This window comes from Ixodes scapularis, unplaced genomic scaffold (assembly GCF_016920785.2).
Source record: "Ixodes scapularis isolate PalLabHiFi unplaced genomic scaffold, ASM1692078v2 PGA_scaffold4__175_contigs__length_147842914, whole genome shotgun sequence".
In the NCBI taxonomy this organism is placed as follows: Eukaryota; Metazoa; Arthropoda; class Arachnida; order Ixodida; family Ixodidae; genus Ixodes; species Ixodes scapularis.
Genome location: NW_024609879.1, coordinates 97,018,044 through 97,042,623, shown reverse-complemented (window position 1 = coordinate 97,042,623; position 24,580 = coordinate 97,018,044). Strand labels below are relative to the sequence as shown.

The 24,580-nt window shown below is 44.1% G+C and overlaps 1 pseudogene; it reads left to right on the top strand.

The window, feature by feature from the left end:
- Positions 1-12,292: 12,292 nt before the first annotated feature.
- On the top strand, positions 12,293-19,199 carry LOC115315956 (annotated as a pseudogene).
- The last annotated feature ends 5,381 nt before the right edge of the window (positions 19,200-24,580 follow it).

The window sequence follows — 24,580 nt, the reverse complement described above, 5'->3', positions numbered from 1 at the left end:
GGAGACCATTCATTAAATATTCAAACTACAGCTCTACAAGGGGCTAATTCGCTATAAAGTACCATTCAACCTTAATAAAAAAAACAATTATACCTCCTAAAACGCACGAATTCTAGGCAAAACAAAATAAGAAAAAAAAAGAAATTTAAAAGTAGCCCAAACCAAGAAAATACAAATTAAGATTGGCGAGTATTAAAATAACTAATACATATGCCACATGTCAAGACAGAACATGCATCGCGGAGAGCTTAAGCTCTGCCACAACCGACACTACTAGAGAGTCAGCGAGCTGCTCATGTGTGCCATTTCATCGTGCTGCTGCACAATAGATGTGGGCTCCATGTTTTTTATTGCATGCAGATGAACTTGTTGCACCACTCTGAATGCAGGGGCAGGCAGATGCATTGCGAGGTCGAATTTAAAGCTCTTTTTTTTTTCAAATAGTAGAAAGGTTAATCTATAAATTGCTTAGCCCTACTCTTGCAACATCGCAGTGTCCCTCAAGACTTCATCTAGACTTAAGACATGTTTATTGCAATCTCGACATTTAAGTTCACACCTATATTTGTACAATGATGTGAAAGAAAAAAAGAAAGTTCTAAGAATTGCGGTGTTTCCGGCCCAGAAATATGTAGTTATAAATGTACCCATATTGCCTCCATATTATTTACAAGTTATAAATCAAACCGCTGGCCTCTCTTTCAGCTCACCAGTGTCAAATGTACTACTAAATTATCAGTCCAATAACTACCCTCTTATACAAACAAAATATGACAGTGGAACGGAACATGATGCCTATATCAATAAATCACTCACATAAAAAAAAAAAAAAACTTGTCGAGTAAAGACGATCACTGGCAAATACACTCGCATAGCGCGATGCCATAGCTGACACTCCACAACCACCTGACAAGCTGAATTTCGGCAAAGAAGGACTACTCAACGCCCCGTGGGGTTCGGCTATGGACATACTGGGAGGACTTTACAACAGCACACATCTACCGTCAGGAAGACAGACATATTTTAGAAAAAAAAATGAACTAAAAATCACTTCAAACACAAAAATAACCAATCAGAACGTCTCTCACAGACTATTAGAATAAAAAGCAGTTACAAATAACGCTGTACAGGACCTTTCGGGCCGATCGCTGTGGACTACACGCGGGACTCGTCGGAGACTCCCGGCCCAGAATTAGACAAGGTTCAAACTCATCGGATCATGAAAAACGTACATTGCGTAGCAAGAACACATGTCCGCGATGGTCAAGAGGGAGGGCAGGATCCTCTCGTTGTCACTCACGTGGAAAAGAAAGCGGTCCGTCGTGTCTTCGGTCCGCCGAAGCTAGTGGTGACATGTATGGCCACAACAAAGGAAGATCGGCCGGTGTGTAGGCGCTGCCGAGAGAATATCCAAGGTCTTGACAGTCCGCATGTTGAAGATCGCACTTGGCATTAAACCATCGCTCTTACTGGTTCCAGTAGGGGTAGCGTGGATAAAGGAAATGCCGAGCCGCTTCGCCCGATAAAAAAAAAATATCCGCTAAGCAATCAAATGCACTCAAACAACTTAAAAACTGACACCACGGTGTCCTGATATGAGCATGTTGATCTTGCCATTCTTGAAAAGAGCCATCTCTGCCGGAAAAAAAAAACTCCATAAATTGCGAAGCGCATCTGCCCCTTTGCAGTTCGCGGATGCGCGTGTTGTCTTCCAGTCCCTACCTTATCGTTAGGCCTTGGTTCACGCGATCCCACTTTCTCTGTGTGTGTGTGTGTGTGTGTATGTGTGTGTGCGCGCGTGCGCTTCGCGAGCTGGACTCCGTCACTCCTAAGCTGAAAATGAAAAGGAAGCTAAGGTGGTTCGGTGAACCAATCGCACGTTTGGCTTTAATCACGTGATCACGCTCTCTCCCATAAGTACGCGCAGAGAGCGGAGCAGGCGATAACTGGCCTGGTGGGCGCGTAGCTCCTCCAACACTCTCAGCTTGAAGGGAGCCCCCCCTTCTTCAAGGACGAAGACGCCGAGCCCCTTACGCTCAAAGAAGAGATTTGGAGAGATTAGTGATGGTGGGTGGGGAAAACGGGAGGGAAATTGTTTTCTCGTCCCCTTCTTTCGCCCTTTTTGAGGGAGAGATAGAGCTCTTGCGCCAGGCCGAGGGACCTTCGTAAGCAACTCGTTTCGAGGCCATCGGCGCGCCACTTCACTGCGCTCTTCCCTGTCTCAAATTCTTCCGTTTGTCTCAGCTGGTATTTGCTATCCGGGTATCCAAAAACCAATATGGCAGAGATTGCTTCGACATGATAACTCTAGAACAAGAGGACAAAAAGGGACTGACAGACACGAAGCACTGAACTCAGCTTGAAGCCTTATATCAAAATTAAAGAGATAATGATAAATCAAATGTCTCCCAACGAAAAGAAAAGGGGCGATATAAATTTCAAGAAGATTGTTGGCCACTTTGGCGTTCCCTCAGAGCACCAGTGAAGCTAACTAGCTTATGCCTCAAAATAAACAGAACAGGAGAGCATGCGCACAAAGAGACATGCACACAAACATGGTAAATGCGCCACATCGCTAGTCTAAAATATCAACGACATGTGGGCGATCTTACAGGTGGCATTATAGCCCCACGTGCAGAATCCGTGTGCATGCTTCAACCAGCATTGTTCTACGTCTTAACCTGATATCTTGAGGGTCTGCGAATGACGGCATGATTACGTTGCACACGCTCGCCTGCACACTAACTGTCTCTTAATTAAAAGCGGAATGCTCCGCCGTCACGGTGAGGACAAGGCCACATGATCTGGAAATTCGCGTCATGGGCTTCTGAAAAAACTAGCCTTTTGAAGGCAGGGCAAAAGGTCGGGTGTCAGTCGTGGGGCATTCGACATCGGGTGCTTTCGTGCACCACCCGATCGTACATAGGGCATTAACTTTCTGTAAAGCGGTCTCCTTTAGAGAACTTAGCAGTCTATTGTGATAAGTGCTCGGGTGACCCTTTGCTAGATAAAACACCGACTTTTGGCAAGTAGGAACAGAAAACAGAGCGGGAAAGTTTCCAGGTGTTCAAAATCAGTGTAAAGAAATATGACAGTTGCATCAGTGCGTCGTCACTCCTTTCATCAAATAAGAAATTCAGATTCATTTGGCTTGAGGTATAATAAAGTGTGTATCAGTGGCGTAGCCAGGAAATTTCTTTCGGGGGGTGTCTTTCTTTGCTTAAGCTTTTTGAAAGACACAAAAAAGGAGAGGAAAAGAAACTGCCCAAACACAATTTTGTTTACTATTTTCATGTTTCTTAGACGACAAAAGTCCAACCTTTTTTTCCACATCTCGTTTGTCCAATATTTAAAAAAGGGAAAGTTAATGTTCAATGACGAAAGAACGCGGTCATAAAATATTATAATTGGCTTTGAGCGAAAGAGGCCAGACAGGCTCACAAAAAATAACAGTGCGTGCACTTCAATGCGGAACACTCAGGTATCCAATCACTGAAAGCGACGAAAGAGTGTCAGAGAATAGCGAAGTTTAGAATACGATTAAACACAAAAACTGCAATGCGCACTGGGGCAATGAGCTAGTAAAGCTTCACGCTCATTGTTCCTGCGGGGATCACATTTTTCAGAAATTATCGTTGTATAGTCATGTTTTAGGTTATTTCCGTTCTTCATTGTCGTTTTACGAGAAAGTGGAAGAGAAAAATACCAGTTTCTATTATTTTGTGGACTCTAAACATTTAGTGGAAGCCGCCGTCGGCCAATAGAAAGAAGCGAGAGGACCCTTTCGGTGCTGATTTGCATATTCCGGTGAATGTTCAAAAGCGCAGTCCCTATTAGCGGCGAGATGGTTTGGTGGCGCCCTCCTATGGTTTCCTCTCGTGACGTCATTACCTTACGAACAACAAGTTCGTCGGTGTTTATAACTAGCATGGTGGAAGCTTGAGATCATTGCGCTCTAAAACCAACACTGCCAACACCGTCAAAATTGAAGTTCTTACATTTCTCTGATTTCTGTCGATGAGAAAACCTTTGCTGACGTCATAGTCACCATTCGGCCAATCGTGGAAGGCCGACCACAGCGACGTTTTTGATCGCGCCCGTCGCCAATACTGCGTTCACTATTAAGCTGAGACTATACTCGGTTTCACCTTGTGTCGTACCGCAGGGAAAGTACAAGCGCGAGCTCCTTGCTCTATGGCACACCTCGGCGGCACACGCTCTCGTGCACTAAGGGCAGCTGCCAACGCTATGAGCTCGCGCTTCTAACCTTCGCTGCGGTACAACATAAGGTGAAATGGAGTGTAGAAGCTCCACTTTCAGGGCGAGCTTTCTGCCCTTGCAAAAACAAGTGTGATTGCGCAGGCACGCACAACCAAAGCACTGCCGAAGCCAGCGAGCTCGCGTTGAAGGCGGAGCGTCTGGTCTCCGCTTAGAAAGGAGTAGCAAGCGCCCCTGGGACGTTGAAGCACTCAGGTGCTTCAACGTCCCAATCTTCGGAGTCTCGAAAACAAACGTTTTGCTTCAGCGCTGCTAACGAGCATGGTGGCCAAGATTTGCAGCAGGCGGGTACATTAGGACACAAGGCATCTGGGCAAATGCAAGTTGCCTGTACCGCCGAGACGCGCTAAGCGGTGCGGTCCCTCCACATCTGTGTCAAAACCAGTACTTCCCCAGGAAGTTTATCTAACAAAACGAATGCTCCTCAAAGGTTGGAGATTCGCTGGAAATCGATGCTTGCGGCATAGAGACCGGCGTCGTTGGCCACAACATCGCTCTCGCCTAGGGCGAACGATGCTGCCTGACGTGAATGTGCTGGCTCTGTTTGAGACGTTGATGACACGCTTGAAGTTGTATATGAATAATCATTCTTAAAAAAAAGAACGTTAGGAACAGCTTGGCTCTTGAACTCATTTTTGAAAGTCTATATACATCAAGGAAGTTCCACGACTCATGTGCTGAACGCAAGCATGGAAACATTACCCACTTCAGCGATTAAAGAAGTCAACTAGGTACGCTTTGAAACCAAGTGATTATGAGCATTCCAAAGCTGCTTCAACAGTGCATATCCGCATCTGCTGACGTTTTCCACTCTTGCTTCTTTTTTTTTTCTCAATGATGGGGATGTTTTTTGTGTTTTTTGCATTTTTGTTTGTGTAGTATTGAACCTAAATAAGTACAGTCAAGTAAACCCCCCTCAAAAAAAGAAAAAAGACGGGACAAAAAAAAAACGCTAAGCTGTTTGTTATTTTGTCGTCCGGTTTCCTCCTCAAAATGGCTACGTTTACATGAATGCGACAGCAGCGCATCGGATCCAGTTAGCGAATCGGATCCACTTGAACCACTACGTTTACATGGATTCGGATCGACCAGCAGCGGTACCTGGTGTCGAAGGTCACAACGCAAACCTCGCGACCTTCAGATTGTTTCCGAGGTGTCCGGTTTGCGTAGCGGCAGGCAAAGCAAAGCTCCCGTAATCCCTCGCTCGAGCACTCGATCCGATCCGCTAGTGTATACATGGAGAGTCTCGATTCGGATTGACCATCTCAAACCACCCCGTCCCAGCGGATCGGATCGGATCCGATCTGATCCGATCCGAGCTGTTTACATGGACCGATTCGATTCGTTAACTGGATCCGATGAGCTGCAGTCGCATCCATGTAAACGTAGCCAATGTAGGGTTTGTAAAGTCAGATTATTGCTATTTTGGAATTCTGTTGCGCTGCCCTAAAATTGTCGTCGAGTCCTTGACACTCAAAGGGTAGGGGAACTTTAGTTAAGCCGCCTGCATTTCTCGAGGCGAGGCCAGCGTCCTTCGAGGTCAGGATTTCGCGGCTTTTGTGACGTCGGGAGCTGAGCCATTAGCACCTGCGAGCCTGAAGAAAGGTTTCGGTTACTTACATGGCCGAGTTTGGAGAGACCTGTTTGAAGAACCGGAGCCGGAAATGTTTCTCACACAGTCCACGGACTGTGTGGAAAACTTCTTCGATTTGCCTCGGTATGTTGTGGGCACAGCCCCTCGCCGTAGTGGATTGTCGAAACGAAACACACACACAAAAAATGTATACTGACATTGGATAGGGGGAAGGGGTAAAAACGACAACCATAAAATATCGGGGGTGTTGCTTGAACACCCCCCCCCCCCCTCTCCTGGCTACGCCACTGGTGTGCAAATATATTTGTATTTTCCAAATAAAATTTAGTTGCCAGTAGCCACTCCTAGTTTGCACTACTACTTCTTTTAGCTCGGTTTGTTTTTTCTTGCGCTTTTAAGTATAGGTTTGCTGCAGCTGACGTCACTTCCGGCTAAACTTTAGGTCAAAACCAACATTGTCGTCTACTATCAGTGCCTTTGCGCCATGTTGGAGGCAAAAAAATGTTCTTCACCTGGCACGAACTGCAGTCCACAAACCCGTAGTTAGGGTAGGAAGCTTTTCTATCAAGATCATAGAGTCAACATAATAATCTAAAGCGAAAAGTCCCATGCGTCTGGCCGCGACGGGAGGGCGATGCACAGACGCGGACATCGGCGGCCCCATTTGGCGGTCCCTATGAGCTCATACCACTGGCGAGGCATATGCACAAAGGAGCAGCAAAAAATCACCTGTAAAATCTGCACTTTTTTTTTACTTTGCAGAAAAACATTTGAATTATGCGTTGACAAAATTAAATAAAGGTAGGCTGTACGAACTCACATATTAAGGCTTCCTTGCCCATCTCCTCCCCCCAAAAAAAGGAAAAAAAGAGGCTGGTAGGGAAAAAAAAACAAAAAAACCTTCCCCAGAAAAAGAAAAACAAAACAACAACAAAACAAAGAAAAAAACAACTGCGCCGAGCAGCGTCGAACATGCGCCGACTAGAGTTCCTGTATATGCTACCTACGGTAGCAGAGTTGCGCATTCAGCCTCGGCGAGTGGCCGTAGCGCCGACTTTCCCGCACGCCCTGGTTGCTTTGCTCCTCACGTGACTAAATTTAGCGAATAGCGGCGCCGCGCGCGCCGCCGCGATGGAAAACAGGAGAGGAGGAGAAGGAGGGCGAAAGCAGGGGAACATACGCCGGGGCGCGAAAAACGTCGGCTGAGCGACCGTAAAGGTGGCTTTCTTGCACGCCACCGGATGCTTTGCTCCTCACATGGTGGATCTCGGCGAATGGCGGCGTGGCGGCGCGGGGAAAACAAATGCGCAACTCTGGCTCCCGTAGGGAGCCTATACAGGAACTCTAGCGCCGACCCCATAGCGGCGCCATCTGTTGACAGCCCGTGATATCGCGAGGAGAAACTTACTCTCGCTACAGTTACTCTCGAGTTTGAGTGAGAGTTAAGGGAGAGTACCATCGAAAGAAGCGGTCGCGAAAGAGTAACTTTGATGAAGAGAGAGTTAAAGTAGAGTAAGTTAGGGCATTTACTCTCCTTTGACACCTGCGCGAACGCTGCGCGACACTGTTAGCGTGAACACAACATTGGAGATTCTTCTTATTTGGCGCAACTCTTGAATTAACGAGCCTCAAATTTTATCGCCTAAGTTAGTGCTCCAAATAAGCACTTTCCACTACACTAATCATTTTTAGGACTGCCTATAACAGTGCAGCGCAATGTACCTTTTCATCTCCCTTTCAGTAGCCTACTCGCGCTTCCAAAGTGGTAATCAATGCAGTCTATGATTGCACGTAACCCTACGTCATAATACGTCTCAAGGGATTAGCGAAGTCGCCCCCCCCCCCCGCCCCCTCCCGCCCATGTTCTTGAAAAGGGAAGTGGTTAACGAACTCACATACATCATCACACAGCTTCATCCTTTTCGGTCAGCTTGAAAAATGGCTGACCAGAAGCAAATGCAGAAATAATTTTCACTAGGGATACAAAAAATAACCTGGTCGTTCAAAAAGGGAATGAAATACGCTTAAAGCAAACGAACTCGGAGAACAAATTGTATGATTGATACTTTCAAGATACGGCTGTTTCGAAACCGAAAAAAATGAGACTGGATTCTTTTATTTTGATTTTGCAAAAATAAACTTGCTTGATTCTATGGAAACAAAAACCCGTATTTCTGTGGTTTCGGCATTGTAAACAAGGGAACAAGTGCAGAGGGATGCTCCATACACTGATATGATATGCCGCGCAGCCATGCACCTGTGACACATTTTTATTTTTTATTGTCCCTCATTCACACAAGCATCTGGAAAGTTTGCCGCATTTGAGATAAATCAGGGATCAAGCGCACAGCAACTACAATCGCTGTAGAGGACCTATTTAAAGAGATAGCGCGTAGCTCTATAACGTTTTATTACGCGCCTGTTGTTTAAGTCGATAGCAAATAAGGCTGGTAGACAAAGACCCTTACTGAACCAACCAAATATATTGAGGGGGAAAAAAACTACAATATTTACTGCGAGAACAAAGAAGACTGGACACATTTTGAAGCTTTCTGGCTACCGAATCCTGGTTCTCAAGTAAGTATTATAGGATTGCTAACTTAAGGTTCTTTTTTAACTATTCGAAGCATGCCGCGTGTGTTGTCGAGTTGTGCAGTAAGTTTCGTGGTTGTTTTGTCTAATAAGTCCAGCTTGCAATTGATATTTCATAAGGAAACGCGTTTTTTTTAATAATTGATAGAACCTTATGTGGAAGGTGTTCCGAAAAAGTTGTGACGACTCTATGATTTGCCACCGGATTTAACTCAGGCTCAGTTTTTCAGAAGTGTGCTATCATAGAAACAATCAACAGGCTTCCCTTGTTTGCAAGGATTTATGACTACTAGTAGAACCCAATATCTCTAGTCGTTTTTTTTATTGTTTTGCCTACACTGCCTTCTCAAATGAACAATAGCCCGGTAAATATCTTTCACATTGTCCTAATGAATGGGTCAGTGAACCTCGTAATTTATATTTTAACTAAATCTTCTATGATATCAGGCAGCTTAAAGGGAAACTGAAACGGTACAAAATTTGAGAGAGAAAAAAACAACATTTAGATCGTTGACAAAACTGAGTGCGCAGACGAGCTGGTGGATATTGATCATGATGTAGACCAAGTTTACCAGCTTTTAGCACAGCCTCGGGTATTCTACATCATAACTTAAATCGTATTTATTTGGCCTCCAAGATTACGAATATAAAGATAATATTTATATTGACGCGCAAAGTTGCCCCAACAGCGCCTTTAGAATAGCGTTGAGGCCCCTCCTTCCCGTCGCGTTCGGTGCGAGAAGGGAATCATGGTGTGTCATGCAGAGATCTCACACATTTCGATGCTTTCCGTAAGCCTTACCCCAGCAGCCAAAAGCGCCACACGTGTTTCCTCACACGCGGCACGCGCAAGACAGCTCTGAAACCTCTGGGTATGACGACACACAAAACGGTGGTTTTTCTTGTTTTTTCTCGCGTCTATCCATACGTTCGGGTTAAATGCTTATGACATTCAAATTAACAGGACACAAATACGCTAAAATTCACCTCTAACGTGTTTTCGGTTTAAGAACCCCTTCAGTTTTTTTTAAGAAACGCAGGGTATGCCTTATTCATTATATTCAGTCTTCTTCTTTGGCAATCGTTCTTGGATGTTCTCCTCGGCTGATGCCGCATGATCGTGTGCGACAGTCATAATATTAATTAAGCAAAAGGCTCGCCATGCCTTGGATTTTTTTTTTCTTTATCTGAAACCCCTAGCAGCTAGGAAATTTCTGCCAGAACCTTGGGCTCTAGAAACCTGCTCAGCGCGATTCTCCGCCTACGCTTTGCGGTTTTGCATTCCAAGTATTCAGGCTGGTGTTGAATGTTTTCACTTTATTTTTCTTATGCAAGTTGCTTACTCTTTTTGACTTATCTTCCACTGTGAGAAATAAGTCATATAAGTCCCTGCCGTTTATGCGTTTTTGCTCAACATTCACCGGAACCGTAGGAACGAAAGTAGAACGGCCTTCGACGATATTTTGCGAATAAAGACAACTGTTCTCCACTTTTTAAAAGATGATCTACATAGTGTCCTTCTCAGTCATCGCCAAAAATGGCTGGCTGGGTTGCGATGGAAAAAGAACAAGCCGCATTTGTTCCTTTTCCTTAATGCTGTTGTTGTAAAAAAAGAATACATATATTTTTAAGCGACAGGGCTGAGGCGACACCAAATCGTCAGAGGCTACAAAAAAGGGAGCTATCTCCTCAGCGACAGGCTATCCTGCTGTACACTGTTATCTGACTCCGCAGATTCCGCCCTCCGCCCCCGACACAGGCCGGCTGACGTTCATTCCGGTCAGCCAGAAGAACAAGCCAACAGACCCAAGGAAACTACAGCGGCAGCACTGGCGACAACGGAATCAGCGACGACAGCGGCTAAGACGAGACTGAGTCGACAGAGGCTATAAATGAAGGAGTGCAGCGTCGACGGGAGCAGTCACTGACAGGGCTGTCTGCAGTACGCTAATCATCTGACTTTGGAGGTAGGAGCAGTGCCATTTTTTCTATTATTCTTAATAAAAACAATTCCCATCGGTGACTTCTGCCTCTGAGTGTTCACTGTCATGCCCGAGAATGACTTGTGTCTACATTGTAATACGGAAATTGATGATGAGCACATTAGGGAGCTTTATTCATTTAATATTTATTTGAAATACTGTGGGCCTGTCGGTCTATACAGGAGGGAAAAAAGAACACATAGAAAACAAGAAACTCTGTCATGCGCTCACCGCGTGAAGCGAGCGCAGGTAGGTTGTAGCTACCCACGCATGCTCAAGATATACATTTCCATATGCAAACCTTAACTAAACAATTTATTCAGCTGTGGTTCCAATAATTCAGGACTACAACAATTGACAACTTGCTCTAGCAGAGTGTTCAATTCAATAATAGTTCGGTAAAAGAACGAGTATTTAAAGACATCATTTTTGTACTGGTAAGGTGAAATTGCTTTAGTCTTGCTCGTTCTTTTGGAGCGTGGATGTTGAACTCAAAATGTACAGTTCAGGACTATTCTTTCTTAAGCCAGTAGCCACAGCGCATAATTCTTTTAATCTACAAATTTTCCTTCATTCTTCTAAACAGTCAAGCCGCACTTCATTTCTCATTGCCGTAATTGACTCGGTGCACCTGTATTCACAAAAAAGCAACAGCAATCAAAGTGTCAGATTCTGTTTTCGTTCAGTTTGCGCAACCTGCTGTTTCCTGTATGGGTCCCACACGCACCTCGCCTATTCCAATATTGAACCTATATATCATTTATATGCCGCTAATCGAACACCTTTATTTGCATGTCTAAGATGCCTTGTAAGAAAGCCTAACTTCTGATAAGCCTTGGCGCATATCTAATCTACATGATTATCCCAGTGCAGGGTATTAGCTAAAATAACTTCTAATGACCTAAATTCTTCTAGTTTATTAAGTTCAATGCCGGCTATAAAATAGCGGAAATCTGAGACCTTTTTTTATTTGTAATACTTTAACAGACAGTTTTAGCAAAATTGATTACCCTACCCCATTTCTTACACCCAGAGAAGATTTCTTCCAGGGAGTGGTCGAGAATTTCCTGGTCCTGAAGTGCAGCCACTTTTGAAAAGACCATACAGTCCTCTGCGAACAATGTAACTTAAACAGAGGAAGGCAAATAAGTTGCTGTATTATTTATACAAATTAAGAATAAAAGGGGCCCTGACACTAATCCTTGGGGTACTCATGAGTAAACTGTTAAAGGGGGAAAGCAAACTTTATTACAGCTAACATACTGTATTTGTCCTTCCGAATAAGAACGTATCCAATATATCAAAATATGATTTAATTCCAATTAAATTTAATATCTATACTAATTTGGCATGGGGTACCCGTTTAACGCTTTAGAGTAATCCATAAATATTACGTCAACCTGACTTCGTTCGTTTATAGGTAATGCAAACTATTAGTTGCGTGTCTGTCATAGACCCTGTCGAAACCCGTGCTGGTGTTCATAGGGAAAGTTTTTCCCCTAAGTATTTTTTTATATGTTTAAAAATTACGTGTTCTAAAAGTTTGCAGCATGTCGTTGTTGATAGAATAAGGCTATAATTTTGCAGGTCCATCTTGTTTCCGGACTTGCAAGTAGGCACAATTTTCCCACATAGCGAGTCTTGTTATAACTTGCTCTGAAGAAGGGACGATTCAAAAATTTAATATAAAGTTTATTTGAAAGTTTATTGGGATTTTCACGGGCCATGCCCGGTAGGGAGGTAGTGGCAAAAGGCATTTCTGCCTGACTGGGCCTCTACCCCCCACAGTTTACAGAAGTGCAAAAGGTGGCACAATCATTGTATCATTCCCTCTGCCCAAACACACATGCCTGTGTACGCAAAATACTTTTCATTCAACGGACTGAAAAAAATGTTCATTTCACACAACAAAATAAAGAAAGAAAACTCAGAAGTTCTAGTATTCACATGTCCAGTGGTGAACCCAAGGTAACAAAAAACAAAACATTTCTACAACGCGTAACAAATGTCCTTGTCTATAATAATTTGTTTTATCCCTTTCTTGTACTTATAAAATGACAGTGCAAAATCAGTGTAATCTTCCATAGTGTTTAGTAATGCAGGAATCTGATAATCGATTTTTTGTTTTCCATAGTTCGTACGCACCTTAGGAGTTCTACGTTTACTATTTCTCAATAAATAAAGTTGTGAAGCAGATTCATCCACTCCGTAGAGTTTTCTTTTGTGTATTGTCTGCATAAGTTTGAAATAGTAGATTTGATTTGCTTTGAGCATGTTATGCTTAGTAAAATAAGGGCTGCTATGAAATTCGCGAATATTTCCACGGTAGTTTTCCAAAATTCGCAGAACCTTTTTTTGAAGTACGATTAGTTTACCATAGTTTGTGGACGTGGTTGTTCCCCATACCATAATTCCATAACAGAGCCTCGAGTAAAACAGGGAGTAGTATAAGTTTTTGGTAAGCCAATTGGGTATTAAGTTTGCTATTTTATACATGCATCCGACCACTCTTGATAATTCCCCCCTTAACTTGTTAATGTGAGTTGTCCAGGTGAGTTCTTCATTGAACCAGACTCCAAGAAACTTTTGTTCTTCTACTTGAGCTATTGGGAGGCCATTGAACTGTAGATGTATTTGGTTATTGTCACGTTTGTTTATGGGTCTAAATATTATATATTTTGTTTTTTCTGCATTAAGTTTGAGTTCGTTTTCTTCCAACCATTTTGATAGCTTCACGAGGTAATCATTAGCCTGTTGTTGTAAGGATGCTTTTGTGTTGCTACTGAAGAAGACATTTGTATCGTCAGCATACATTACGAGATGAGGAGAATTTGGAATATCGGTTATGTCGTTTATATACACGAGGAAGAGGAATCTATTATAAATATCGTAATACCACCTCACCATATCTTCTCAGAAATACGTTGGGGATATAGTCTGGTCCGGATGCTTTTTTATCGTTTATATTAAAGAGCAAATTAAAAATACCACTTCCTGACAAAACCAACTCTGGCACTTGCGAGTCGTTGGGTACGACGACAGGGTCTACCTGTGTGCCGATTTCTCTTCATTTTTCGCCCAACGTGATGCAAGCGTTTGACAGTGCTGACACGAATTGTAAGCGTTGCTTCGAAAACACCATCCAGTACCTTTGATTTTAACGTATCTGCCGTTTCACCGTCGTCTTCCGGAATCCGAAAAACCATAAGGTTATTGTGTCGGCTATAATCTAGACTGCGAAGCTTTCTCTTAGATTCAAAAAGGTCTTCTTGTAATGACGTGACGCTTTGTTGAAAACCCACGACTTGATCTTTAACTTCTTTAGTTTCTTGGACCATTACTTGGGTCTGTTAAACCCTTTCAGCTAGGCTGTCGAATTTAGTTTCAAACTGTCGTTGGCTAGTTTCTATTACTCCGAGATCATTTATAATCACGTTTTGTTTAACCAGAATAGCCTTCACCATTTCCTGTATCGTAAGTGGGGTATCACTACCCCCTCATCCAGTCCCGAATTTGATGAAAGAAGCTGTACATGAAAAATCTGCCGCGAAAGAAAGTTGGTGAAGAGTAGTGAGCTAAAGCAAATATGGCGATGTCTGCACGCTGAACCCGCACAGCGCGCTTGTTTCTCTCGATTTCAGTCGTTGCACAAAGCGCTCTAAGAACGTTTTGATCATGGCTGGCGATGTCATGCATCAATGTGCTCAGGTTTGTTTTTCTTTTTTTTTTACCTTTGTTTTTAGCTTGTACCTTGCCTGCCCGCCTTGCAAGCACGCACCGCTGTACAGTTTTTTTCGCATGCTGGAGAGATACACTTTGCATATAATTTCGGGAAGCAATTGGTGACGGAGTGGAGTGGTAGACCCACTGATCTCTATGACAATTGCTGGATCGCGCTTCCCCGCTCGTTCGCTGCAGCGCGAGTGAAGCCACCGGACTTCACTCGCTTGGGATACGATTTGCCGTTTTTGCTAGCCTTTGCTGCGGTTTTCCGGCGTGCTGTAGGCACGTTTTGTACTCGTTCGTCGTCATTCGACGAAGAAGTTTTTTGAAGACTCTGTGTATTGTTGAGACTTGCCGTTGTGAACACGTGGAAAATTTTACGAAAGTGCAGTGTCGCAGGAAAAAGGCACAACGCGTCGAAAGGAAGGGCTGGCGGCGTGTTCAAAGCTTCCTTGGCACGCCGAAGTGCCGTGTCTCTGTGCCTTCGTACGCTTGCATACCGACCAAGAACCGACGCCGTGTGTATGTGTTTAGCGAGTGCAATGTGCGTGAAGCTGTTCGTGCCTCTGGATCAGCGTCTTTTCCCCTCGCGGTTTAGGAACGAGCTTAATCCAGCGTCCACTAGCGACAGAAGATGGGGGGAAGGTACGTCTCTTTTTCGTCCTTAGACGATTTACACAATACCGTGCACAACAGCTCCTCATCACTGATCAGTGTAGGCTTATTATCAACCTACTTAATTGCACTTGACGTTTGAGCGCGGCTCGCCTAATTGTAACTGGTCAACAGATTGCACACGACCATATCGGCCGCGCTTCAAAGATTTTCATTCTCGCCGTTTTGTACTTTTGCTTTCGAAAACCCCCCTGGCTCCACAACGTTGCCCTATTCGTGCTCCCACGGAATCTATTATAGTAGATTTGGGACAGCCATGGTTAATATAGTACATAAGAACACGTACGGATCTCCCCCTTTTATTGATAGCAAGTCACCGGAACAGCTGGACGATCCAGAACTCCGTGGCGGATATATATAAATGATCTAAAGGCATCTACGCGCGACACACTTTCAGAACTTTGGCGCGGCGTCAATACTTGACCGGTATCCAAGCGTGCGAAGGCACAAAGATGCATCACTCGGCGTGCCAAGGGAGCTTTGATCACGCCGCGACACCGGCGACACTTGTTTTCGACGAGTTGTACGTTTTGATACGGCTTCACGCACATTGCACTCGCAAAACACATTCACACGGCGTCGATTCTTGATCGGTATCCACGCGCGCGAAGGCACAGAGACACGGCACTTTGGCGTGCCAAGGAAGCTTTGAACACGCCGCCAGACCCTTGCTTTCGACGAGTTGTGCCTTTTTCCTGCGACACTGCGCTTTCGTAAAATTTTCCACGTACTCACGACGGCAAGTCTCAACAATACACAGAGTCTCAAAAACTTCCTCGGCGAATGACGACGAACGAGTAGAAAACGTGTCTACAGCACGCTGGAAAACCGCAGCAAAAGGCTAGCAAAACGGGAAATCGTATCCCAGCGGGGTTGGGTCCGGTGGCTTCACTTGCAGGAGCGGCAAGCGCGATCCAGCAATTGTCATTGAGATCAGTGGGTAGACCGATCTCACCAGCTAGGTCGAGTACGCCACCGCTGCCGCCATGCATCGTGGGAGCTGTAGTCTTTCTGCACGTGCGACAACCCCGCTGGAGGTCTGCAGGAGCAGAGCACGAGGCGGCATGAGCTGTCTCGTGAACTTGCGTCTGCATCCTATGAGCTACAGTTATGGCGGCGCCACGCTTGCGTGGAACGCTTAGTGAGATCGGTCTCTTCGATTGAACAGCCGTTGCCTCCGCTCGCGCGACGAAGCACGTGCGACTGCAAGCCTGCTGAAGTTGCCCTCACGCGCAGGCGAACATGATTGCACGACAGAGGCACTAGCCGGGACGCTTCCAATCAATTGTCTTATGTTTTCTTACTTTTGACGAAAATCTGGCACGCCGGGAAGCAGTAAAACAGTGGCAAGCGTTTTTTTTTTCTGGAATTGTTTGGCAAAGAATACAGCCCTCCATACTTGTGGGATGTTTCAGGAGTAAAAACACAAGCAGCGAGCTTGTGTTTCATCACATCACAAGACAACACAAAGTGCCCTTTGTCCATCACTTAAAACAGATATATTTTTCATTTTTCTAAGAATATATGCTCCAGAAGCCAGTTTTGCTTGTCCGAAACACTGTTTTGGCTGCTCCAAAAGCCACTTTCGATGCTCCAAAACACTGTTTTGGCTGATCCAAAAGGTGCTTCAAAATGGCTTAGGCCAGTCACATCACTGTAAGTCCACTTTCACAGGATTTGCAGGCGAACTCGGTGTACTTGGTAGTACTCAGAGCTTAGCACTGACCGGGGTCTTACTAAAACTTTGCAATCACTACCAAAAAATCCCGTATAACGTTTCACCATCTGGATTACAGAACTGGAAATCTAACTGGAATGCTTTCTGGAAATCTTTAATCCAGATTGCAAACAAAGGAATAGGCTCTGAAGACCTGAAGTTCAGATAGAATTCCCATATATATTTTAGTTTCATAATCCAGACAGGGCGAACATTTATACTCTATTCTTTGGTAGGGATTTTAGGCTCATTGTGTATTTTTTGACCAATTACAGCGGAGCTTGAACACGAGCCCAAAATCCTTTTGAAGGTTTCTGCAGCAGCAGACGCGTAATAAAACTCGAGGTATTTACCTATGCAATATAGTTTAGAAACGCATGCAACCAACGTTACATACCCAATCGAGATTGGAAATATATTTCCAGAACCTTCACCAACTGTTACTCAACCGCGTGTCTGGTATTGGAGTTTATACCAAAGAAATCGCTGAAGCTAATTTTATGTGTAACCGAAATTATTTGTATACATGCTTATGGTAATCTAGGATTTATATATAAAGGCTATGGTAAATTGTTTGCCTAATTTGATGGTCGTCTTGCACAATTATTTTTGTTCAGGTGCTTTTCTTTTGCGATTACATAAATGGTGGTTCTACCTTTTTCTAGAATGTCGAGGTTGGGTTACCGTATGATTTTATATTGGTGGGGTTGCCAAAACGTGTGAGAAACGTATGCATAACGGAAATAATTTTATCTGTAAAGATTTCACGCTTTACCGAAAGTCAGAGGGATGGTCAGCTAGCTGAGGCTAGTCTGTGTTTCTTCTGAACTATTCATGTTTTGTGGTTTGATTGTGCAAATTTATAATAATATATGGTAACAAATTATGATTCCACGTATTTTGAAGCGTAAGAAGTGTTTAATCAAATGAACTGAAAGCTGTTGCTATATGGTCATTCAATGTTGTGTTAATGGTCTCAAAGTTAGTGATCCTCTCGGCTCAACAGCGACCGCACAAACAAGGTTTTGTTTCAAGCATTTACTCTACAAAAGATTGTTTTACACTGACTTGTTCTGGGCCCTTTGGAAATCTTACATTTTTCAATAGGTTGAGATCGCACGCAAGAAACGTTAATATATAACTGCTTAAAATGGTATGCCGAGTTTTTATGAGATTTATTTACCTGTTTACGGCGACGTTCCATGGCACGCTGCACGCGGACAGTTAATAATGCTCAGCCAAAACCTGGCGTTGCAATATTAGTAAAAAATTATAATGTTATTTTTATTCAACGTTTTTAATGTAGTGGACGACAATGATATTACGTAAAAGATGCTAATTAATGTGCACCTGCGTAAATAGAGCTTGGCGTTTCTTTTGTCAGTGGAAAATATTTTGTCCCAGTATTTCACTATCCAATACGACAATAATGTTGGGTGTTATCTTTCGCATTATGAAAAAGTATTTTTAAACTAAGGATTTCATCTTTAATCTTTTATTTTTTATCATACATTTTCCCAGAAATATTGAACTGACAGAGGGTGAGGATATTATTTCAAAGTGAAAAGGCTAAGGTGCAATTCGTACAGTGTGCAGTTATTGTTCTATTTATATTTACAGGAGAAACGGCCGGAACAGATGTCAGCCACACCAAATGTGAATTACCACATTTGGTGTGGTAATCGAAAAGAGAACAAACAGTTCTCTTTTCAAGAGCCTGGATGGCTTCTACATGAGCAGCTTCCTGGACGAGGACACCGTACAATCCGCTATGTCCTAGAAGCCCCGGTCCGACGACATCGTTATTGTCACGTATCCCAAATGCGGTACAACCTGGACACAGCACATTGTCCACTGCATCTTGAATGACGGTGTCCTTCCCAAGAACTTTACAGAATTCATTCTAAGATCACCTTGGCTTGAGTTCTTGGGTTCCGAAGCTGCAGAAAAAATGATCCGTCCAAACACCATCAAGTGCCATCTTCCCTTCCATAAGCTACCTTACTCTGAGAACGCGAAGTACATATTCGTGGTTAGAAACCCGTATGACGTCTGCGTCTCCTTCTATCACCACGTTAGAGGCATCCCCAACAATGGGCTTGAAGATGCACCGTTTGATACATTTTTAGATTTGTTTCTCAGTGGCCAAGTTGGTTACGGAAACTATTTTGATCACTTGCTGTCTCTCTACAAGCACCGAAACAATTCAAATGTTTTGTTCTTTCGGTACGAAGACTTACAAAAGGACATAAAGGCTTGGGTGCTGAAGATCGCTGACTTCCTCGGTGAAGTGTACGGACAAAAGGTGAGACATGACAACGTGCTCCTCGACAAAGTCGTGAAAACCACCAGCTTTGAAAGTATGAAGAAACCAGTCAATGACGGCGTGAAAACCCTGATGCAGGAACTTTTCTCACTTTACCCTGAGAGACAGTTTAAGTCTTTGCAAGTATATAGTCAAAGACTGAGCGAAAGACAGAAGTTGGAGCTCAAGCATGAATTTCTTCGCAAGGGTATCCTTGAGGACTACAAGAGCCACTTCTCGGCTGAACAAATTAGAAGGATGAAAGAGCGAATCGTGTCTAAGACAAAAGGAAGCGACGTTATGGATTTGTGGATTGATATTGGACTTCCGTGATAACTTTCCGTTGGATTTGTATTTCGCGATAACATTGTTTTCTTGCACTTAAACACCGGTATTCAATCGTTGACAAAAAAGTGCCTCTTAATCATGACACTTGCACGTGGCTAGGACCATGTTCCGAGACTACACACAGTCAAAAGTAAAAAAAGAAGAAAATAAATGTTGGTTCGCCGAAGTAACCGGAATTTTAAATTTGCGTGAATATGCTTTTTAGTCACGGATTACGCTGCGAGGCGTCCCCAATATCGAGGTTTTCGCGTCATTCTTTCAAATGCCAAAGCTCAATGTCTGGGGTCGACAAACTTTTCCTACAAGAGGCCGATTTAGCGCAAAACAGATACGGAGCGGACCAAATTAAAAAAAGGGGAGGGCAGTGAGTTTACAAAATAAAATATGAATGAAGACTGTGATAAGCTCAAAGTTACTTGCTCCCATGAAAACCAATGCTGTCTTGATTGAGGCATGCACAACGTAAGATTCCTGAAGGTTCTTGATGATGAATACTGCTTAAAGATGCGAACATTCGCAATAGCTACTAGCTGAGAGTTGTAAAACGTTCGGGAGGGGTCATCATTTATGAGCAGACGTACGTCTGATATTATGGGGCTAAACTTACACTGTCCACACACTTATGTGCTTAGCGAACACTGCAAATCAAACTTGCAGCGAGCTTTCACAAATAAGAAAACTGATTCAAGGAGTTTAACGTAAAATTCAACAAAGACGATCAGGGGAAATGCATCCTTCACTCACTTCCTGTTTGGTTACCCATGTGGCTATTTAAACTCGTGGAAAACTTTCTGTGGTGATTAAGAAGGGGTGAAGAGGGCTTATGTACAGCATTAAGTAGCGTCCGAGGTACTCGACTTCCCGTGCGGCTGTGACCTCGACTGCATCGTAGCAGAAAGTTCTTTACGAGTATAGTAAGTGTGTTTAATTCGGCAGAGGTCTGCTTTAAATAAATTTTGGAAAACGTAGTTGTCATTTGACTATTTCAAAAAATCATCAAGCCAAACACCCCGTTAGCATTGTGTACTATCTCTCAGAAACTATATTTGTGGAACACTGTGCTCATTTCTTCTACAGAAATTTACCAGAAAAGGGAACGATAAAAACATTTTGTTGATAGATGTTCCCGGTAATTGAAAAACTTGAACTCATATTTAAGAAAATCGTACGCTTTTGAGAGGATCCGCGCTGCGAATGTCGTTTTCCTTCGTGATCTTACGTTGACGTTATGAAGATGATTCTCAATGTCAGCCATTAACGCGAAATCGCAAACTCAAACGCAATGAGGGAGATACCGCAAGTGCTTCTTTTCCGGAGAAAACGTGGGATCTCTTCACGAATATTAAGAAAGCCGAAAATCTCTACCTTTACTCGTCCACCATACATCCGTGTTTCTGGACAACCCCGTGTTCAACCAAAAAACTGCTGAATTTAACGAGGGTACACACCTTGATTCTGTACAAAATTTACGATGGATACGACGATCTTCATTATTGGTTCCCAATGCATCATTTCAGTACAGAATTGGTGACAGATAATAAGTAAACATACATAGGAAACAAAGCATTGGGCATGCCATGTCAGAGCTGCTATTTGCACTTACAGCAACTTTGAAACTTACCATATTTCTTGCGCCATTATTCCTCGAGAGAAAGAAAAAGAGAGATGGATATGGGTCGTGTGTGTGTGTGTGTGTGTTTAATTTTATGTGATCGTAAATCCAGGTTCGTCACTTTTGTGACAGTTGCCCTCACGGCGGTAATCATATTTGTGTCATTTTGTGTTCTTTTCAAAAAGACAGTTGTCGAAACAATTGATTTGCATCGGAAATACTTAAGAACAATGTCTTAGAAAGAACGGAGGTCTATACGAATAAATTCACCGTTTAATGTGTGGGAATCACGTGTTCCCCTCATCCCTATCTAGGCTTAGCTGAGACAGGCCGCGGGACGTCGTCGTGTGGGGGCGCGTCCCAGATGCGAGGGCGAAGCCGTATTCCCTTGTGGACGGCTGTCCGTCGGGTGATTTGCCGAAGACACACCCCTCGGGATCATGACTTGGACGCGTCCGCCCCTCCGGGGTGCCAACCTACATCCGACCCACTCCGGCCGCGTCCATTCACGCAGGCTATATAAGACGGCCCTAAACCAACGGGCAGTAGTCTCGCTGGGGGAGGGTCTGCCCAACGGAGCCTTCCTATCTTTACCTATTCTCCCCCTCCGTTATACTGTCAATAGCGGCGCGCGGACTCCAACTGGCGATCCTGTCAAAAGAGATAGCGCCGTCATCTCTCCAACATTGTTGGCCCTCGGGCAAGCGTGTGGCATTTGAGCTAATAAACACGTCTTTATCCGGACCCAAGGAACCTTCTGTGTTTCTAAGGGGTACCCCCAAAGGGAAAACCCACAAATGAAAGGATAGATATAAGGATATACTAACCTCAATCTACCTTATCGAAAATCCGCGTTGGGGCCCACCAGGACTTTTCTAATTTTGTGACGTACCCTTCAAATTTGTTTGAGGGTTGTGAGATATCGTTTGAAGTTTTCTAAAGGGCCTGAAGTATCCTTCAAGAATTTCCATAGGTGTAAAAAAGAGAGACCCGTCGTAGTTTTTTTGAGAGGCCTGTCTGCTCAGTCCCGAAATTCTCCGTAAAAGCACGGCACCCATCATAATCCTTTTAACTGGTCTATCGGAGACTTCAGGATATACGCGTCGGGGTGTAGTGTATTGTTTTTTTAATTTTTTGGTTGTCAGCTGAAATGACCATGAATGAAGATATACTGGTCAACAGCCACGTTTATTCATTAGCGCTGCGTTTATATAGCAGACATGGCGTCACAAGTCAGGCGGCGCATCCGTGATGACTCATATTCGCGATTGCACAATCAGCACGCTATAACGTATCCTTTCCCCTTTCACGAATAATTAGTTTCCTAAAGTTTTGGGGTTTAAAAAGGTTCGGTAGCGTGCATGCGCGAGAGTTTCGTCGAAGCGGTGGCTTTTCCGCTGGGGCAGACGGATCCGGCGTGGTTTTTGTAAATGGCGCTGCCAGGCTTTCGGAGGCGGGGGCTGTGGGTGGATCCGGAGCTGGCTTATCAGGTGTCGGGCCAGACATAGGCGTCGGTGCCGTCACACCTCAAGGTTTGTGCTCTTGTGGTTGAAAGAGAATGGATTGCGGAATCGGTGGGTCACCCACCATTGCGCGCTCCGGCTTGCGATGGGCTCCGCATGTCAAAGACGGATGTGGTCAGCTTACGTGAAGCAACACTGGTTGAGCACTTTCGCAATGTAGGTCACAGCACTCACCACCTGAGACACAATCCCTTCTTCCTGGGAGACGCGCTCGCCGGGCACTGCCTTCACGAAAACACGGTCATCCACATTGAACACACGTTCAGCACCACGCGAGACATCGCGTTTTTCTTTCACATGCTCTTGCTTGCGTTGCATGGCATTAGCGAAATCAGATTGAAGCGAGGAAAGTTTCATACGTGGCTGGCGCTTTAAAAAGAGTTCGGCGGGTGTCTTCCTCACCATGCCGCTCGATGTGTTGCGATAACACATAAGAAAATTGTCAAGAGATTCCTGGAGTGAGCACAGCCTAGAGGCTGCCTCACTTTCAAACATCTGCTTGAGCAAAGCTCGTTTCACAGTTTGGGCATTTCGTTCTGCCGCGCTGTTCGAGGCTGCGTAGTAAGGCGGAGTACGAATGTGTTTCACGCGGTTTGCAATCACGAAGTTCACAAACTCAGCTGACGTGAACGGTGATCCGTTGTCACACACTAGTACTTCGGGGAAGCCGTGAGAAGAAAATGCTCCCAAAAGCTTTTTAATTGTTTTAGCGGTGGATGCGGAGGACCCCCCCCCCCCCCCCCTCCAAACGTACACACAGTTCTATTCACTTCGAGAATGACTCGAGAAGCACTAAGAACACACTCAATTCAATTTATCTTTATTGTCTCCAGTTTGGACAAGGAGGCAGGGAAAAAAAGCGACAATGCGTAGCTTGACAGGTCCGTGCCTCCCATACAGACTTGGGCAGATTAGTCGGCACTTGGAACAAAAAAGAAAAAAGCAGACAGGGCGTGATACAGATTCTGATGTCATGAACACAACAGAAATTCTAAAATATTATTCGTTGCTAAAATAGACTTGTTTAGTTTGGTGATTTGACATATTTTCTAGGTGAATATTGCTTTTGATGAGTTAATTATTGGTAGATCGTAAAGTATATACTGGAGCATTTGAAATTTGTAGGGTTGTGCGAATATTCGAAATTTCGAATAGTAGTTCCGAATAATACTCTATTCGATATTCCCTTCGAAAAGAACTGCACTATTCGCGTTTTTCGTTTTTTTTTTTTTTTTGCGGCGGGTTGGCCCCGTTGAGTACGCTTCTTACCAAGCACCGGTGCAATGCGGAGAAGCCAAACCCGTGGAAATAGGCTCCCCGAGTTTTGCTTCTCGGCATTACATAGGTGCTCGGTAAGAAGCGCACTTAACGGGGTAACCTGCCGCGATGAACAAGATCGTAATTGCGTGCTTGGAAGAAAAACATGCATTCAAAGCGGGATGGTGCACCCGTGCCGACTGTATTTGAAAATAAGTGGAAACTTTATGAATGTGTACATCTACATTGTAGTGAAGGTTTCAAAATTAAACTTTTATGCAAGAGTATACTATGTTAGGCGGAGATGCTTTCACAACCTGTGTTCGTCATGCGCGATTCATTCTTTTTTAACTCAAGATTAAAGAAAGAATATTTTATATAGCAAGATTTGTAAATTCACTCAATTGGTATAGTTGGCAATCTCTTTAGGATTCATTTTATGTCAAATCCATCATTTACTTGTCATTCCGAGACATCAGACCTTCTGAGGTCACAGCTCTTAAATATAGATAGATTAAACTTAGCTCATAAATGAGCAAGTGCAATAACCTTCACAGGTTGTGGCATTCTCGCTCACCGCTTGTCCGGTTGAAGGGGCCAAGTCATGATGGAGACATGTTTATTCTTCGAGCCCGGTGTTCGGTGGCTTGCGCCGCCATGGCTGAACTGTCCTGTCGCCGTCACGCGCCTCGCGCCCTGTGCTTTGGCCCCGCGCTCGTGTCTCGCGCGCCGTCCACATCGTCGCCGAAGTTCTCAGTGTCCAAAATCCCCACAAGGTTTAGCTGGGTTTTCGTCTAAGCATTATGCAATAGTAGACAATGGCGTGGATAAACTATTCGATATTCGATTCGAAAATATTCGACCAAAACCACTATTCGCTTCGAATTCGCTTCGAACTCAAAATCCGCTATTCGCACAAGACTAGAAATTTGTAATTGGTCCTGGGATGCGGCACACTCCAGTGCTCTGGACTA